The following is a 15,621-nucleotide window of genomic DNA, read 5'->3' as shown; positions in this document are numbered from 1 at the left end:
GAAACAAATTTCAAATGACCTTTACTGTGCCGCATCTACAAGCGAAGGGTTTGCTTAATTCGTAAGTAATTAAACAATTAATTTTTGGTACATATTAGGACTGTTATTAAAGTATAAAACTATCCAATGAAACTTGTATTAGATGTGAAATTAGTGCTTTAGAGATCATGGACGACCGGTAAAATTAGTATATTTTTCCATTTGCCGAGGGAAATTCCACGAAGCTAGTTAGACAAGACTTCTTCCTGTCACAAGTCTGTGACCGAACTCATGACCTGCATAGGTAGAATAGAAATCAGGTACTGGTTAGTTTTGTACTGGCGATGCTATGGCTACTTTTCATGTAATTCGTATGCCATAAATTCTGTTTACCGCGGATAAAATTCAGCAACAGGAACTGCACATATTTGAATTGTTTATATTTTATGTAGTAACTAAGTTTATATCTGATACCAGCAATCTTCAGTATCGCAAGGAAACAAAATTATTTTTCTTTGAAAAGCAATTTTGTATTTGTAATTTCTATTGTTTCCCACGATCCAATTTCATATTACCAAAATAAAAAGAAAAACATAATTTTAATTATTTTAAAAGTTTTTTTAAAAAAAGAAAGTAATTTATTTCTTAAAATAAAATATGAGCAGTTTTCATTATCGTATTAAAAGGAGGGGGGCGGTAAATTCTGCATAAAATCTCTCACTTTTGTTTAAAATTATACCTTTATGCTATACACAAGTACAATTCCGAGTTAATGAGGAAAAAATCAAAATATTTTATGTGACTGATGTCAAGAAATTACGAATCCAAAATAAAATATTTTAGGGTTAATTCTCTCATTTCTCTGATCTCGTGTCGATGACCAAAGAAAGATTTTTTTTCAATGCTATCGTGGTGTAAATCCCCAAAATATTGTTATCGCCCATTCTATTTGTTGTATAGTTCTTACGTCATAGATAGAGCAGTTTATTTAAAATATTACTGCATGTATATGCACGCGATACAACAGATTAAAATCAGAAATATTATGTATTTTTTTTATTAATATCTGTTTTGCTTTGTCACGGAGAAATCATGTGAAAATAAAGTTAGTTTGGAGGGCGAAGAGGAGGATTCGTTCAAGCGTGAAGTACGGGCGAAGGTGAGATGCGTATCATAGCGTACCCTGTGGGCCTTGGCATTATTAAAATATCGGTATATTCGATCTCCACCTTGTTCATCTATTATATCCGGGCTACAAGTTGAACAAGTATAAGTAACGACTATGTGACATAAAAATCATAATCTTATATAACTTGAACTAATGATAATGATGCAGTTGCTTCTCCCTGCTGCATCCCTCCCATCATTATTTGTTTAATTGTACTCTATAAGTATTAATTACTAGTGAGTGTTACTAATACTAATTACCACATAAACTTATTTATTAGAGATCCACGGAGACAATTATCGGTTATCAATTTTGTATGTAGCAGGAAACAAGGGTCAAAGGATTCTGGTGTATTTGCGTAGTCGGTCATAGGACAAGTACCTTACGTTATTAACATCATGTTTTTTTTTATTTAAACGGCAGGTTGACATTCATCGCATCAGTTTTCTAAGAATGGTCACTTAAAGGAGCTAAAGCATAAAGTTGGATCTGACGTGTTATTTCGATAAGCGATTTGACAAACTCAATTTTAGGATTAAAGTTTTGTTCAGAAAGATTAATTAAAAGTAGACATGTTTACTAATGTTTAGCCTTCTGTTCGACAGATGAAAATAAGCTCGTTTAGATTCTAGCACTAGTATTATCTTCAAACGTATGCATAAATAGACTATAACAACACACAAATCATTCTATTAAATTAAGTGAAAATTGACAATTATTATGAATTTAAACAAGACTTTGGCCAGATGATGACCTTTTCTTTTTTTCTTTTAACAAAAATCCAGTGTCATGGGCAAGTTTCATAAAAACTCAATTGTCCCTTGACATGGGACTACCTGCCCATGTTAGTTTGAACATGACGTATAGTAGTAAATTTGATTGTTTTTCGAATTCTCGTTATTCAATAGAACTTAAAATTGTTAAGACCGTTTCTATTGGCATTGAATATATATGGTTTTTTTATACGCCCACATGTTCACGTGAATGTAGTATGTCCGTCCACATTTTGTTTGTGGATCCTCATCAGGTCACAATTTGTATACGATTTTTATGAAGCTTGTAATATAGCTTTATATTCTAAAGACACCGGTTCTTTTCGATGTGTATCATAAAGCCTGGTGCACAATACCCGACTACATAAACGAGTTCGGTCGCCGATGTTGAAAAATCAAAAACTCGTCTAGTGTGCGCACCCGGTCGCCGATATCTGACATGTTTGATTTGGTCGCTCAAGTTGTCGCTTTGTCGGCAACAATTCGTGTAACGTGCTCACCTCGGCGACAAGGTAAGCGACAACCAAGGAAATAAAATCACACCTATTGAACCAATCATTTTTGGATATTCTTCTCATATGGCATAAGCACACACGAGATTTCTCAGATTTTTTTTCTGTTACATGTATAAATTAGGCCTAACTGTAATTCAGTTTGCAATTCTGGCACTTGTTAAATGTGTGAACTGGAAATTTTATTTTGTTAGGCTAGTAATATACTCAATAATAATATAGATCTAGATTTCATAGATGGCAATTTTTCCCAGTACTTGTAGCGAGAAAACAGACGGCAACCTTTCATCGGTCTCCTCGCCTTACTGGTTGTCTTATCTTGGTTGGTTGTTGGTAATGAGAGGGCTAATTATATTTAAGATATTCTAGAATATTTCTTGGCTCATCCTCACGTAGCCTATTTTCTGTACATACATGAGTCGCCTAACTTGAGCTCGTTACTCAGAATACTATAAAAGCACAGCGCCCGACCGGCGTGTTACTAAGACGACTACGCCGTCGCCTCATCATCATCTACAAAAACAATATTGATTGGAGTATTCGACGCGCTGACGAGGAAAAGCACATGACGGTTTGTATTTTTTGTGATCGCCGAAGTCGTCATGTAGTGTGCCCACATCACTTAACAAGCGGCGATATATGTAGCCAAATTCGTGGCTTAAGTTGTCGGGTAGTGTGCTATCGCTGAACCCCCGTGGCTGCTAGAAGTAGCAGTTAACTGCCAAGATACAGATAGCTTAAGGGGCGATGTGGCTCCCAAATATATCTAGAAAACAGATGTGGTGGTCATCTTTAGATCATGTCATTAAGATGCAAAATATAGATTTTGTCCACTATGGCACACAGAAACCACGGGAAACTAGTAAACATGCTAGCTAATGTCACCTACGATTAGAGATAAGTAAAGTCTGATAACTTTTTGGTTTGGATTGTAAATGTGTTGACGTCAGAACAGCATTTCCCGCAAAAGCAAAAAGACGGCCACGTGATCAGCCACAATGCGAATCAGTGTCACAGTTTATATTGGTTAACTCGGCCTACGTTAATATTTGATAGCCATATCACCTGACATTTGGTAAAATCTGTTTTCAACCAGTCGCAACTCATATAAGTGCATTTAAACTTATAACTAGTCGCAACTGTCTCGGACTACAGGGTTAGATATACTTATATGGGACTCAAGAGATGAGGGCAGCCAAAATATAGGTTCATATGTACTCGCGTCCCCCGGGTTTTTCACCAATCGCATATAACCTAAAGTTGGTTTTTATTCCTAGCAGTGGCAAAATAAGCTGACCTTATAAGGAATTTATTAATATTCTTATAGGGATCTTTTGCCGGACTAGACGAAAACTTAGCTGTCAACTGTATTACTTTTAATTAATAGATCACACGAGAATATCACTAGCTGACCCTAATCCACAGAACGCCTCTTTTTCATTCTTTGCGAACCCCTTGCAAGATAGTATCAAACACAACCCACATCGGAAGTGCTCAGGAATATAGTGCAAATATCCTTCCTATTCAAAAAGCGCCATCCCCACGGAGAAACAAAGCAGCCTAAACACAAAGGGTTAATCGCGGCCCATGTTAGTAGTTGCGTATATGTCTGAGCCTATTACACTCATAAACTTAAGATTTGTTTGGTCTCTGCATTGATGAAACAGGGCTTATGTCCCACGAAATGGGTGATGGTTATGGGAAAATGTACCACACAAGTGGATTATGGGAAAATGTACCACACACGTGGGGCAGACAAGAGGAATCTGAAACGCTTTCATTCATAACCGGATCTCCGTAACGAAAGACGCTGTACTCGAATAACCTCCGATATAACCTATGTGGGTTTTGTAAAAGAGGGTTTATAACCACAAAGAAATACTGTGAAATAGGTAGACGAGAACCACGTCGTCTGACACTGTTTGTGAAAGTCATATTAAGAGCAATGACGGGTGATATCCGTTCAACAGTCAACACTTCATAAAAAGAAAACGAATAATTTTAAACCAGCACGCTATCAACCAGTGTTTGCTTCAGATTAAAGGACTATATTGGTGTCAGTCATTATCACATATGTGATAGAACTGGTTAAAGACGTTCAAAATATAATTTTAACACAGAGATCATTGCTACGATCGATGCGTAATGAAGATTTCAAGAAACAGAAGTATCGAAAGCTAAAGGAAAACAAGAGTTATCATTCTATATAACTGACTGAAGTGACGGGTGATGACAGATACACGGGCGAATTTCTGCTCACTAATAATTCCTTCGAAGACCAAAAGTTGTTATTTGAGACTGTGAGAGCATATCTGACAATTCAAAAATTTAAAAAAGTAATTGAATGTCATTAGATAAGAGAAAACGAAAAAAAAAAGAGAAATAATCCGTACATTCCTGTGTTTTTACTCATTCTATACTTAATAAAAACAAGAATTATTAGTGGGCAGAAATTCGCCTGTGTTTCCCTTTGCTTTTGTCACTTCCGTTAGTTGAAATCTTCATTACGCATCTATCGTAGCAATGAACTCGGTGTTAATATTATATTTGGAACGTGTTTAACCAGTTCTATCACATGAGGATAATGACTGAGACCAATATTGTCCTTTAACACTCTGATATAAAGCCTAGGTTACCTGACAAGCAAAGCATCATTACCCCCAAGAGTAGAGACCCGGTTCCTATAGATGTGTTTAGATAACCTCTAATGTAAAGTTTATTTTTCTTCTTGGCTAGCTCAAGCTATTGTTTGAGCATCAACTAGTTTTTCCTTAATTAATAGGCCTTTATCTGACACACGACATAAGCTCTTTCCGTTTCTGAAAAATCGGAACAGATTTTCTTTGTTTTTGTTTTGAAAAATATATAACGTATAGCTTGTTCAGTTGTAATGATTTATGTTTGTAGAACATCCATTGTTAATCAACCAGGCCTGAAGATCATAATGAAGGAGAAAAGGACGTCGTCACAATGAGGCTAGAGGATGGGGTGTGTGAAGCCATGTGACTAATATACTGTATTACTTACATCTATTGTGTGTAGCTTGCACTGTAATGAAAGGGATTTACACTACACCCTAATCATATCTAGTTCAGGGATCAAGGAACTGCCCCAACAGTGAAGAAAAACTCACCAAACACAGTGTTCGTTCACTAGTCTTGAGCCCGTAGACCAAAGTGTACACGCAAGAGCAATGCCGTTACAAACGCAAGGACGTTAAAGCTATGTCTGTTACGCGCGAGTGCGTCGCTGTTCTGTATAACCTCTTGTGCGATTTAGCGTTGGTATTTGCATGAAATGAAATGGGGTTTAACGTCCTACAGTTCTGCTCCGACTGAATATTGTCAAAATCCACGTTACTCCAAATAGTAAAGCCATAGAATGATATAAATATTTATATTTCTATGAGTAAAACACTGTTGTGAGATGTAACGCATGCGTCAGGTTTGCGTAGACTTTTATAGCAACTGGGGGTTGGGGGACGCTGTGGTTTCGTCATCTGGCGTACATGTTTCGTAGATGTCATCCATCTGTAAGCTGCTTGAGTGTTGTTGATTCTATACAAACACACTTTTTTTAAACCAAATTATGACAAAGTTCAAATTTGCTGAATCATAATGATATAAGACGTTCCGACATTAAAGTTGTCGTTTAAAGGGGCTGCAAGGTTTAATAAATATGCACTCGGATTTATTGAACGGGAAGTAATCAATTTATGAGCGCTCGTTCTCCTGAACATGGACTTGTTCCCTTTCATTTTCCAAATGCAGATATCGCCAAAAAGGTATCCTGTTTATACACAACTTATGTTATGTGTGATGTTTAGGTTTGGCACAACTGAAATATTTTTGGCAAATGAATATTTACAGATGCATTTCAGTAATACAAATACGGTGTGTTTGTTTTGCAAAATTTTTTGATCGGGATTCAAAGTTTAATTTAATGTAGCCAAGTCTCTAATCAATAACATCCAATGTCTTCGACATTGAAAACACGAATTATTTGTCAATTTAAATCAACATTGATGTTGTGATCTTTTCTGATAACCAATATTTAATACAAAATAAACATTTTACATTTGGTAATGCGTTTCAGCGCAGTGTGTAACACGGGACTCGAAGCTAGACATATTCCACAAGTCATGTCAAACGGTGACGACTTAATCTTATCTGGAGAGCATGCGCAATAAATACTGTAGTTTTAGACTGGAATAACCAGACGCTAGAGATTGCCATTCGATTGATTCAGGCGTAATTCGCCGAACATAGCTGATTTGAAATTAGAGTAAATACGGAAACGGTTGAATGTAAATCAGTTTATATACATTCATATTACATTATTATATGCGGTGCGACCCATTTGTCTCAATTTCTAGGTCCCAAATATTAGCGATTTTGCTCCTTTAAATTCGGAAATGTGCATTCTGATTTACTGGAACGAAATGAAATTGATTTATAATAAAAACATATTCTGCTCAGTCTGATGTGTGCTTATGTGTCTGATCCACCTTTCTTTAATTTTCCATTTTTGACTGTAAAGAAAAAATAAATGATGATCACAGTGTTATGTTTGATTTCCATATCACCTATTGCTTTTCTACACTTTACACACTAAAAATTAGTAAAATTTTGTAGGGACCCATTTATTATGTGGGTCCGTCGTAATGCTACTAAGGTCTTTGTCGATTTTGATGAAGATCCGGTACCTTTTCACGAAAAAAAGGCACCGAAAGTAGCGAAATCTGCTTGTCATCACTACATTATTCATGGATTCTTTTCAATTCTTGTAGCTCAAAACCAAAAGGAGAGGAGCCCTATCGATAAGACATCGATCAGAATTTTTTCACGAGACACGACACTGACAGTAGCGAAAATATGAGATTTTCGCCTCGTACTTTCTCTACTGGCTAAATTTCTCCGTGGATTCTTTTCAATTTCAAATGGTAGGATCCCTATCGGGTTTGACGTTAATCGGATAATTTTTCGTTCCAGTAAATCTGGACGCACATTTCAGTTTTCTAACGAAACCTTCAATTTCGACCAACAAGACGCAGTTTTGGAATTTAGCCACCGATACAAATAGATTGTTAAAATATTGAAAACATGCATTTCCTATCTATCTGTCAAATGGTGTGCAAGATGGTTAGTGTGCAGACTAGACTGCCTCAAGCAGTGGTATTTCCAGCGATATAAGTTATATATATTAATATCGGTGATTGCTTAAGGGTCATACTTTTCAAATGTATCCCGAAATATGATTAGTTTTATACGTAAAATCTGCATATCTTTGATCTGCTAACGTAGAAAATGCCACAAGTAATGTATATCTATGTTCAATCTAATACTACAGAAATAGATCACATCTAGAGTATACTTTAGAAGGCGAACTGCATTGAAGTGATTTTTGAATTGTTCTTAAAGGTACAAAAAGCGTAATAGTCGCCAAATGAATAATTCTGATTAAATAGACATTGCAATTTTTTTTTCAAAAAATAGAACCCTGATATCTGTTTTGGTTGATGGTAAGATACATCCGATTCCCCATGAATATATTTAATCTTCAGTTAAACAGCGTACAATTCTATGTGACCATTGCGAGAGAATCTCTAAAATTTCAGATTAGTCACTATATAAATCCCTTAGAATCAGTGGTGGGTGAAGGTATGAAATGGAATGTGGTTTTATGGCACGTCAGCTCCAACGGGGCTATATTGCGTGGAACTAGTATCTTTCTTTTTATTTTTCGTTAGATTTAAATTCATCTTGGGGTCGATGTAGTCCAACGTGGAGTTCTAAAGAAAAGGGTATTCGCAATACTTCATATGACTGGTGCCAGCCTCTAACAGTAGGGGTTAAATGTGAATATCAAATAGTGGAATAACATTAGTTTTCAGCATATATAGATGTTTATGATATGGTCTAAATATTGTGTTACGTGAAATATGATGAGGCAGAGATGCAATTTTTGTAGCATACTGCAGTGCCAGTTTATCACGCATGTAGTGCAATGAGGGCTCGTGAGCCTCGACGTATAAACTGTGCACTGGAGATGTATGGAATGCTCCTAAACTGATTCTAACTCTTTGATTTTGTATGATGTCTAATTCTTTGAGATAAGACCCGCGGGCAGACCCATACACAATCGACTCATAATCGAGTTTTGATCTTAATAATTCTCGATATCATCTGACAAGACCTTAGGATCTGCTCCCCAGTCAGTACTTGATAAGACTTAATATGTTGAGGGCTTCAGACATTTCTTCATGAGTGTTTTTTCTATATGGGGGATAAATGATAATTTCTTATCAAATATCACACCCAAGAATTTCGTTTCATTTACAACTGGAATGGGGCTTCCCTCCAGTGTAAGCGCCGGGTCAGGATGCAAACCTCTTCGTTGACAAAAGTGCATACAGTCTTGGATTTCCAAAATCGAAATCGTCAGTTACCCATCGTTGAATAGAATTCAAGCAAAGCTGCAACCGACGATCGATTGTTTGCAGTAACACACCTGAATGTAATCAACATATAGAGAGCCGTCGACTCCACGTTTAAGGCACGCAGGTATTGTATTAATTTTGATAGCAAATAATGTGGGAGATAAAATACTTCTCTGAGGAACTCCCATTAGAAAATTGAACAAATTGAACCTAAGCATACCCTAAACAAGAAGTTTTAATGAAGATAGGTAAGCGACCTCGCAGACCGAGGTTATGCAGGTCGTGCATGATACCATGTTTCCATGTGGTATCATACGCTTCTCCAGATCAAAAAATATAGCAACTAAATTTTGTTTCTGGATTGAAGCGCCCCTGACGAACGTTTCAAATCAAACGAGATGATCAAGAGTGCTCCTTTGGGACCGATATCAGTAATGAGTTACCAAACAATCCTTCGATTGACCAATCTCCCCATGGTTTTGCAAATACAGCTAGTTAAACCGATCGGACGATAATTGGTACGATTCGTGGGATCTTTACCCGGTTTAGGGTGGGAATTATTGTGACTTCGTGCCACGGAGGAGGGAAATTTCCATCAACCCATATCCGGTTATAGAGATCCAATAAAATCAAGAGTGTTGGAAAGGGCAAATGTTTTAAAATTTAGCAGTGAATTTCATCTGGACCAGTTGCAGTCTCCCGAGCTCGTTTAAGCGAATCACGGAGTTATGCAATGGAAAAATTATCATTGTAGCATTCATCATTACGCGACTTGAAATTAAGTCGCCGTTTGTCCTATTACTAAACGCCTCGAAAGGCATCATAGGAGAAACTGGGTGATGAATTGAATGAGATTGTACTGGCCAGTGAATTTGCAATATCAGGAAATGTTGTTAAGGTGGTATTATCAACATTTTGATGGTTGACTCATAATGCACTACTTTTACCTTTAATCCTACGAATCCGATCCCATAGCGACTTGAATGTGATACGGGAATTTACCTCGACACATAACCCTGCCACGAAGATTTCTCTGCTTGGCGAATGGTTCTACGGGCCTTCGCCCGGACCATTTGATATGCACCAATATTCTCCATGGAAGGGGGGGGGGGGTGAGACGTTTTGGTTCAGTTGTAGTCTTTGGAATCGCCTGCTCGGCTACACATTGGAGAATTGAAGTGAATAAAGCCATGGATTTATCTGCACCATCTAACTCCTTTGCATCAAAGGAGAAGAGACACAAAGACCCAGCCCAATCAGCCTTATGTAACTTCCACCTCTGAGGTCTTTCGATCTGAGAGGGACCGGGCGATATTTCCCCCATAGCACACTGTATGGCGTATGCCTGTCTTCATTAGCCCAGTCGACTCTGTGGGACATCTCCATTAATAATAATGGAAACACCACCATGTGCTCTACCATCACTATTAAAAAATAGAAAATCCAAGTTGAGGACGATAAAACCCCCACACTCGATAATGAAGGAGGGCGGAAGATTCCCTAGAACAGTGCAGGCAAGTCTGGATCTCAATGATGCACCTAGGGAGTAGCAGGAACCAATCCGTGAAAAATATCAAAAAAGAGAATCCCCATAGCAAAAGACTTCACAACACTGTGTAGATGGTTTTTAAAATTATATTCTAAGTCAGAAACATTTACTGGACTTAGAAAGGGCTATTAGCCCGAAATATGTACTGGACTTAAAATATAATTTTTAAAAACCATCTACACAGTGTTGTGAAGACTATTAAAAAATGATGATAGCCAACAAAATGTTTAAATGATAATTATCAGATGTTTTAGGAAATGTTTTTTTTTGTAAACAAATAGCTAATAGATTGATTTTTTGTATTAGAATTATACCACGACAGTTCCATTGAATTATGGAATTTACCATCGTCAGAGATGTATAACAGGACTTCTGGGATGCTGTTTCGGATTGGGGTCGTGAATTTCCACAACATCCATCAATTGGCACAAAGAAGTTCAAGTTGGCAAGTTTCACATTCATGGCTTTCTTTATCCACATGGTGCACAAACTGGTTTACCCTTACATACATTTTTACTGTACCCAAAGCAGCGCAATGGGTTGGGTATGTACGGGGAAACTGGAATCGAAAGAAATCCAGCGTTAATCATTCTGGTTTATTAAAGGTCAGGGTATAGGTGTTTGTTAAAATGATGTTACCATTTCGTCGTATAAATATACGTTTAACTACAGTTACACCTTGTGAGGAGAGTTCACTAGGCATATCTTCCTCATTGCTGCCTTCTAAATCCTGAGATCTTATAACACCTCTAGACTGTTATGAGGTGTTACCTTTATGGGAATGTTCGCTAGTGTTAATTATATCCGATTTTGATGAAACTTGAAATGTATGTTGATAACCGTAGATCTTGGTTCCTGTCGAAATTCGCACATATCGGGTAACAATTTTATCCGATTAAAAAAAAAATCGTTCCAATATCGTTACACCATTAGGACGTTTGTGTGAAAATTGGACCGACACTACCGGACAAATAATGTTAAAGTATGGTATATCAAGGTTGTGGACCCTCTAGAGGTCATGAGTTTGGTCCGATTTTGATGGAACTTTAAATTTATGTTTATATCATAAAGATTCAGATCCTTTTGTTAATCGCGCATATCGAAATGTCACTTCCTGGATTATGGCAGCTGATTGTTCGAAAATTCGCATTTCTAAAAATTACAGTTAGTATACAATTTTAAAAACCCTTTAAACCCAATGAAGATTTTGTTTGATTTTCGTAAATTTCGACAGACACTGTCGGACAAAATGGACACTCCTTGCACGAAATAGAGTAAAAGTACATGTATGTAATACCAAGTCACAATTTTTATCCGACCTTGATGAAAATTAAAATATATCCAAAAGAGCTCGGTTCCTTTTCATATTTGTGTATACCGGACCTTAACATCCTGGATTATGGCCCATGATTGTACAAAAATCGTATTTTTATTTAGCTTGTTCTCTGTCATTCTCTTGCAAAATGTGGTTTCGATTTGAATGTAAATGTAGTTGCAATGTACGAGGACTGGCTGAAAAGTTCTAAGCCTATCTGTATTCTGTGAAAGACTTTACAAAGTCGATGGTTTCCATTTTTCTACACTTCGAGGTATAGTCACTTTTGCAAACCATGTTGCATGGCGTCATTATTATTAGGAAAAAGACGATCGGCTAGATCCATTTTTAATTTTTAAAAACGGATCTCATCCATGGTTAAAAATCTGGCCCAAAAATTATCAGGATCTGCTTCAAAACGGCGCAGATTGTCACAGGACGTCATGAATCTGACACGTTTCTGATCCACAGTCAAGAGCTTTGGCACCCATCTAACAGAAACTTTTGGCATTCTTAACTCGTTGGCGATAATGTGCTCAAACCTCTCTTGAGAGATGCCCAAAACACTGGCAATTTGTGGTGTAATCAATCGTCGATTAGCCGTCACCATGCCATGCACCCGGGTAATGTTTTCTTGGATTGTTGCTGTTGATGGCCTTCCAGGAAGGGGGTCACCTCTAAGGCTTTACCCGCCACGCTTAAATTCCGCAGCCCATTTCTTTACTGTGGGAAAGGAAGGGGCATCACCCCAAAAGAGGAGACCATGTCTGTATGTATCTGTGTTAGGTCAAAGTTTGTTTCAAAACTGGCCTCACAGATCCATTGTGCACACTCAGTTCATAAATACACTGACTGCCGCATGTTCAAGTGAAACTTTGAGACAGTGCCAAACACTGAAACAACCAGTTCTGTCTATCATGTCTCTTATGAAACTGCTACAGGGCATATTAATTGTAGAAATTGAGAAGTGGGCCAGATTTCCCTCAGGTTACCTACACTTTTACATGCCAAGTGCAAAATGTACAAATTTATGAATCACTCATAGGCGAATCGTCACTCCATGCTGAATCTTGTTAAGGAATGGTCATCATTATTCAACCCCAACTACTGAATCACTCTCGGACAGATAGTCACTCCATGCTGAATCTTGTCTAGGAATTGTCATCATATTCAGCCCCAACTACTGCATCGCCAACTACCCGCCGATCCACAGTCTCTTTCTCGACGACCGCTTTGTCATAAAAAAGAATAGTCGGTATGTATTGTATAGTCCCTCGAGTCAATCAGGAACGAACAAAGCAACCATTTTCCAACCATAATTCGCCGGATCAATTGTATTCGTAGAATCGGCGTTACCCTGCATAGGACTTCGAATTTTGTCTAACGGTTTGGATTGTTCGTACTTGGGTTTTATTTTATTGTAGTAAGTGCGACGTATCTTGTTCCGCAAGGTCTTGGTACATGGTAGTAGTAAGGCACGGCCAGTTTTCTTTATGTTGCCCTGCGGGTTATTCTGAAATACATGTAAATTCAAATTCGAAATGATTGCTTTGTTCTTGGTTGTCAGTTTGAACCACCCCAGGACGAAAATCATCTGTTAAGGGCCATTTCGTGCTCTGTGGAATGCACTCTTTTATTTAAAATTAATTTCAACTGGTATCTTGGATGTGTGAATATACCCAGTTTTCAAGCCCCGGGGGGGGGGGGGGTCCATATTTAAGGTGTCAGTTTGGGCCGTCCCATCGTCAAAATCGTCTATTATGGACAATTTCGTACTCGGTGAGATGTACACTTACAATTAAAATTGGTTTTGATCGGTTCCTCGAATGAGTATATCCGATTGTTGGCCCCCTTCGGCTTTGGTGATTCAGTTTGGGTCATCCCAGGGACCTAATCGTCTGTTTTTGTAATCGGCTAATTTTGTAATCCGCGGAACATACACTTTTATTTAAAATCAGTTTCAACTGGTACCTGTAATGTAAGAATACAACCTTTTTTAAGCCCCAGGGTTGGCCGGTACGTCGAATGTTTGAGTAAATGAAATAAAACTATGTAAGTACGAACAATCCAAACCATAAGACAGAATTGGAAGTCCTAAAAAACGTTATAGGCAAAATAGTGTATTCAAGCAAAATAGTGTAACCAGCAAATGGGCTGCTCCTCGTGTACAAAATACACGACAAACAGTGGTAACAGGTGTCCGGAAGAGTAAGCTTACCCTGCCTGGCGCCACACCCGCCATAGCTGCATCTAAACTATTAGGCGAAATGTCGGTAAAATAGCGTGATTGGCCAATGAACTATCGGTATGCAAAATGCACGCGATGAACTGTGTTAACGATGTAGTAGACATTATCAGTATAACTCATTTTGGGGGGTCACTCTAGGCGTCACCAGTGTCACATCCGGGGACTGGACCCCGACTTTATGCATCCCAGGTTAGTATGTGGATGATTATACGGCAAGATATTGGCACCAAGTTCGTCTAGGTTCGATCCTCTGGGCTCCAGGTCTTAAAGTTTCCAGAAGTCGAAATATACTCAGTAGAGGTTAACGTCGGTGTGTATATGGACGGTTGAATATGGAAGGTAACCCACAAACTTACCAAATCCGCCGTGTAACACTATCCCTGCTACACTTGTATACTGTTGCAGCTATCCAATCCTGGATTTTAGTTGTTGCAATTATTGACTTAAAAAATTCACTTAGAAATGGGACTTAGAAATAGATTTGCCCAAGGACTAAATAAGACTTCCAATATATCTCCATAAAAACACTTCTTAAATAGGTTTTTATATTAAAGATATATTATGTACACGATGCTTTGGGACACGATAACTTTGGTTCTAATTAAGTTCCAGGACATCAATAATACCTTGATTAAGTTTGATAATGAGCATTTTCGGCCCATAGTAAGCATACCGATAAGAAATTTGATTCGTCAAGACTTTGGAGGTCGATAACTTTGATTCTAATTGATTGGAACAGTAGGGCGTTAAATCATTTGATTTGTAATTGAGTGATAGTGGTCAAACTTTGTGTATAGTTTCATTACATCAAGGGGCGACGAAATATTCATGTGGGAAAAAAAAACCATAATTGACCAAGGAAAAAAATCTTCTTTAGTGTTTCTGTTTCGGTCAACAACAAGGCGGATCTGTTGAACTCTATCCCTGTACTGTTGTTTTCCAAGAAGTTCCAACAACTTTCAGCAACTTCCACTGAGTCTTCCACGTTTGGTAAATTATCTGCAAATCAATCATTAAAATGAAGCGATCCAAATAATGTACAGCTGACAGTAATTTATTCATGGGCGAACGGGCCGACTGTTTCTAGATGTAGGAATGCAACTTTAGAAATCATCAAAAACATGTTTGCTGCATATCATTTTATGTTGGCGTATAAAAAACAGTAAGGGTTAATATGGTTAGAAAAATTAAGCCTACTTTGATTCCTAACATGCTTAATGTTATGAATATTCAAAGAAGGTCAAGATTGTTATCTTTGTTTTCATGTACATACCGATTGAAGGCTGTCATGACAAGGGGGTGTGTTATTTTTCTGGGATGTATGCTACTTCAAAATATTTATTAGCCTACTGTGTTGCCAGTTAACAAAAGTGCGAACACCAACCTTTTTGAAGAGAAAACGGGACATTACGCAGGACAGTCTAGGAAAAGACTGGGAGCAGGTCGTTTCATCCCACTACCAGTTCATCTCGGGCTGTTTCATCCCAAAATTTACACGGGTCGTTTCATCCCACAAATTAAAAAAAACCCAGGTATTAACGTATTTTTAATATTTTATTCATACATTATTAACAATAACAATATGTCAAGGCACTTGGGAGAATACTCTTCGAAACATCGCCTAAATAAATCAGTAAC

This window comes from Patella vulgata, chromosome 9 (genome assembly GCF_932274485.2).
Source record: "Patella vulgata chromosome 9, xgPatVulg1.2, whole genome shotgun sequence".
NCBI lineage: Eukaryota > Metazoa > Mollusca > Gastropoda > Patellidae > Patella > Patella vulgata.
The sequence above is the reverse complement of the archived record's forward strand: the minus strand, read 5'-3'. Positions refer to the sequence as shown.